Source organism: Cibotium barometz, chromosome 48 (assembly GCF_041138505.1).
Source record: "Cibotium barometz isolate CiBa-2024 chromosome 48, ASM4113850v1, whole genome shotgun sequence".
NCBI classification, from domain to species: Eukaryota; Viridiplantae; Streptophyta; class Polypodiopsida; order Cyatheales; family Cibotiaceae; genus Cibotium; species Cibotium barometz.
Window position 1 is genome coordinate 35,890,994 of NC_141093.1, and position 5,670 is coordinate 35,896,663.

The following is a 5,670-nucleotide window of genomic DNA, read 5'->3' on the forward strand; positions in this document are numbered from 1 at the left end:
ACAAGGTCGCTAGCTAGCAAACTTGGTGGTGTCGAATATCGTTCTCTCTTCAACTTGAGGTAGGTTTTATTGTTGCCCTTTTTTCTCAATCTATTTGTGTAATGCATAGATCCAGAGGTTTGTTTATGTTAATATGTTCGGTTAGTTGAGAGAGAAAGAGAGAGAAGACAACACACAATATGTACTTGTTAATTAGAACGATAAGTGTGAATGTTATAATGGTTTTTGTGTGTTTAATACCATAGTGTGCACATAAATAGTGTTAAATACCTTAGTGGCAAGGCTGGCTAGGCTATAAACTTTTCAATTATTAGACCATTGCGTTTGATTGTAGAAAGAGTTCTAGAGAGAATATATGACCTTAGAGAATATACATACATTAAATTATTTCAGTGCTTTGACTATATTATTCTTTAAACAGTAGAGAAATGTGCTTGAAAAGTAAAGAACTACTTTATGGTTGCTAATATTAGGCTTTTAGAGATTAAATTATAGGGCTTGATAAGAGAATGTACATTGTTTCCTCTTTGTAACTAGGAGGTATCTACATGTTTATAGTGCTGGTACATAGGGCTATAAAACATGTTGCCTAAGATAAAAATAGATTTTGTAGAGCCTTAAGATTTTTATTTTGTATTTCAGCTAATGGAGATCCTGAATAATAACAACGGTTCAAATGCCGTGGGGTGGACGCATATGGACTTGCCAATTCCAATGTAGCATTGTCGACCCCGTTGGAGTTGATGAATTTTCGTGCTACAAAACACCTTTCTCGGTCAAGGTCTAATGAATTTCCATTCTGCGAAACACCTTTCTCGGTCAAGGTCTCCATTAGGAGAGCCAAGTGTTACACGTCTACAGACTATTGTGGACATATACGAGCGCACTGAGAAAAATCAGGTTGCTTGCAAGGAGTTCTTAGATGCCATTTGGGATGAGGTATGTGGAAGTGGCACTCAAAGGGGAGATATGAGGTGAGAGATGAGTTAACACATCATCTTCATCATGTTCTCGATAGGATAGCAGTGCTTGCATGGAGGCCAACCAACTAGACATAATTTCCTTTATGGAAAATTTGCATGTTGAAATTGGAGAGCGTCTAGGTGGATGTACTAGGGAATGTAAAGAACAAGCTAAATCTTTAAAAGAGAAAGTATGGGCATTAGGCTCAGAGGTATTGACTCTAAAGATAACCGCTAATCGACTCAATGCTATTATGAAGAAGATGAGTCGTTATGCTAGAGAGTAGGATAGTTACCTAGAGGTTTTGTGAGAGTATGATGTTTTGTATTCAACTTTCATGCTTTGACTCTACGGGTGATATTAATGAATTTTCTATTTTCTCAAAGTCTTTATATCTCTCAACATGTTCTATAGTTCTATGTTTTTTTCTTGCTCTCTATCTCTGTCTCTGTTCTCTGTCTCTCTCTTTGGACTAATGCTTATGTTAGCAAAGAAAGCTGAGAGACGGAAAGAGGTTATCACTTAATTATGTAAATTAGATTGTATTTGTTAGACGCACTATATTATTATAAAATTTTCTAATAATTACATTATGTTTGCTAATGTGCGGAGTCTATCCTTGAGATTAGGGTCACAACAAAGAGGTGAGAGGTGAGAGATGGAGAGAGGTTATCACTTATTAGTGTAAATTGATTGTATTTGTTAAACACACTTTCCTATTATAAATTTCTCTAATAATTACAGCATGTTTATTAATGTGTGGAGTCTATGCTTGAGAGTAGGGTCATATGTGTGATATATGTGCCAAGATCATATGAGAGGATAATGGTACTTGAAGTAGAATAAATGTAATAAGAAAATTAGTATTTGCTTTTTTGTTTTTCAAGGGAGTTTGAAGATGGCTAGGAGCTGTATATCCCTAAGCTCGAACCAAGTTTGTTGGCTTCGAATTTTTTGTTTTTCAAGGGAGTTTGAAGATGGCTAGGAGCTGTATATGCCTAAGCTCGAACCAAGTTTGTCGGCTTCGAATTTTGGATGTAACACGTGCATTTCACCGTAATTGTTCACAAACAAGGGCTAGCAATTGAAAACAAATTCACGGTAATTTAATGTAGTACTTTAATGTAAATGAAATCAAAACATTTGGAAGGGTTGAAGATGAGGAGCATAGAGAATTCTATGCTGGAATCCACTTGGATTTGGGTAAGAGAGCAACTCCTACTGCTCCGGTCCTTCAAGAACCTATCAATAAATTGGTTCTGTAATACTTGATAAAACACGAAATGTGGCCTATCAATCTGCCCAATTATATGTGTATGATATGGAGCATGAATTGGAGAATAGTCTGCATGGGATGCCTTCTTTAAATCATAACGTGTTTGAAAGGCTACAAACAATGATGTTTGAACATAATCCGTATGCTGGTGCATTTTGTACAATGAGGGAAATGTTACAGTCGAGTCCACATGTAGATTTAAGAATGGTCATCACTGAAGCTTGGTCAACCTTAAGGAAATACTGCTATCATGCTGGGTCAAGGGGATGATTCTCATATAGGTCATAGAGATATTCAAATAATGTCTCGCACAGGTGCTATAAAAAGAATATCTAACTTGTATTGTTCATATATGCCTCTATTATATGTTCTTTTGTTTCCTTGAGGAGAGGATGGTTGGCATGTTTTAATTCCACTCCATGGTAGGAATAGGCAAGTTTCAAATGAGGAGACAAAGACTGTAACTCAACGCGGCAATATTATGCTTATAGATTACAAATAAGGGAAGATACAAATGTATGCCTTCTACACGGTTGTCAACTTTTGCAACAATAGTACATTGTTGATGCATATGTAACAACATGGAAAAATCAAGATTAGTATGGATACGTAATAACTAGAAAGCATTGCATGTTGAAGTATACCACAAGGGCTTGCAAATATGGTTAATATAAGCAATGGGGTCAATAGGGTGTCTGGGGGAATTAATGAAAGCAGGATAGTTCTACCATCTACAATTACTGGGAGGCTCGATATATGCATCAATTGTATCAGGATTCAATGGTAATTGTTAGGAATATGGGTAAACCTGACCTTTTTATTACCTTTACCTACAATCCTAAGTGGGATGAAATAAGCAATGCTTTACTCTCGGGTCATGCTCCTCAATATTGACCTGACTTGACGGCATGGGTCTTCTATGCGAAGCATAAGGATATGATGCCACGGGTCTTTTATAAGAAGCATAAGGATATGATGCACTTATTGGTTTAAAAAAAAGCATTATTTGGAAGATTAGAGTGGGATTTGTTTCTATTATTAAATTTCAAAAAAGAGGCTTGCCACATGCATATATATTATTGATATTGGAAAGTGGATGTAAACCTACTTAGATTGCTCACTATTGTAATGTCCATGGACCATGTGGGGAACTAAATATGCACTCTCCTTGCATGGTTAATGGGATTTGTAAACATCATTATCCTAAAAAGTTTTTTGAGACTACTATTGTTGATGACAATGGGTAGACGATGGTAGTTTCATCCAAGTAAAGGATCATAGGGTGGATAGTCAATGGGTTGTTCTGTATAACCCTTTTCTCTCCATGAGATACAAAGCCCATATTAACATAGAAGTATGCTCTATCCTACAGCAGTGAAATATTTGTATAAGTATGCTCTATCCTACAGCAGTGAAATATTTGTATAAGTATGTATATAAAAGACATGATAGAGCTACTATAGAGTTGCAAGATACACATGGAATTATTGATGAGGTTAGTCAATATCTGGATACATGGTACGTGTCTGCGTGTTATAGGCAAGTTGACGCTTATACTGGTATGATTTGCATGATGAAAATATAGATATACAAAGGTTGCATGTTAATCTTCTGATGCAAAATCATGTTATATTCAATGACCATGATGATTTACATGATGTAATGAGTTGTGATAGAAACCAAAGAACTACTCTCACTGAATGGTTAATAGCTAATCAATTGCATGTAGATGCAAATTGCTTGCTATATGTTGATTTCCCTTACAAATGGGTATGGAATACAGCTCTTTGAACGTATGTATAATGTTAGCCCGCTGACTGCAAGTGAGAAATACTATCTACGCATGTTACTCATAGTGTGTAAAATCTTTTGAGGAAGTATGAACAGTGAATGGACATTTGTATCTCTATTTTAGGGTTGCATGTGTGAAGTCAAAGGAATGTTGGAGAATGATGAGGAGTGGTATATGTATCTTTAAGAAGCTGTATTTCAGAGCAAACAGGATTCCAACTATGTCAACGTTTTGTCATTATTATGGTTTTTTATGAGCCTATATCTCCCAGACAGCTTTGGAATAAATTCTCTACTGAATTTTCAGATGATTTTTTTAATGGCTTGTAGAGAAGATGTGTTGATGCTGGTGTTTGTCATTTAATAGCTAAGAATCAAGCTCCAGTACACATGCAATACCTCTTATAACAATATGAAAAATGTCTACATGATTTTGAAGGGTTTCCTCTTCCTAATAGATCAAGTGTTGCTACTATCAACAATGGTTTGTTGATGGAAGAGATGATGTTTGATTTTGTCCAACAGGATGATTTGTCTCTTTCCATGGAAAGGAGTCTTAATAGTTGTCAATCTCAAGAGCATTTTATACCATCCTTAAGGCCATTAATTTGAACAATGGTGTTGTTTTTTTCCTTGATGGACCAGGTGGATTAGAAAAAACATATGTTTATCATTGCCTTGCTATCTTGATGACGTGGAGAGAATCAAGTTACTTTGGTATGCGCATTTCTAGAATAGTTGCATTATTACTTTCATATGGACACACTACACATTCATGTTATCCCACATGTAGGATTAAAGGCAATAGCCCATTTGCTAAGGTGTCGAAGCTTTTAAGATTGATCATTTGAGATGAGGCTCCAATGATGCATAGGTATGCATGTGAAGCATCAGACATGACATTAAAAGACATCATGCAAAGTGATATAGTGTTTGGTGGAAAAATTATGCTCTTTGGTGGTGACTTTAGGCAAATCTTACCTATTGTTGCAAAGGGATCACGTGAGGATATTGTTGATGCAACATTATGTCAGTCATAAATTTGGAGATATGTGAATATTTAAAGCTCACCCAAAACATGCTGGTCATTCACAATGGTTATGATTGTACAGAACTAGAATTTGTCAAATGGACTTTACAAATTGGGGATGTCTCTATAGACCATCTAAATAAACCAGGTAGAGTGGTAATTCCACCACCACAAATGTTGATGCATGGGAACTCCTTGCTGGTTTTAGTAGAATGGGTGTTCAAAGATCTTCAAAGAATGGTTTAGTAATATCAGTTGCATGGGAACTCCTTGCTGGTTTTAGTAGAATGGGTGTACAAAGATCTTCAAAGAATGGTTTAGTAATATCAGTTGCATAGCCATTCCTGCTATTCTTGCACCAGGAAATCAAGAGGTTGATGAGATCAATGAACTAGCCTTGACTACATTACCTGGTTTTGAAAGAGAATACCTCAGTGTATATTCGGTTTTTCTTTTTGAGAATGACAGAATATTGTATGTAGTTGAGTACTTGAATAGTTTAAGCTTAGGTGGTGGTTACCCTCCTCACCGCTTGCTCCTAAAGATGAATGCTCCTATCATGCTGCTTTACAATTTGGACCCTCGATGGCGGGGACTTTGTAATGGTACC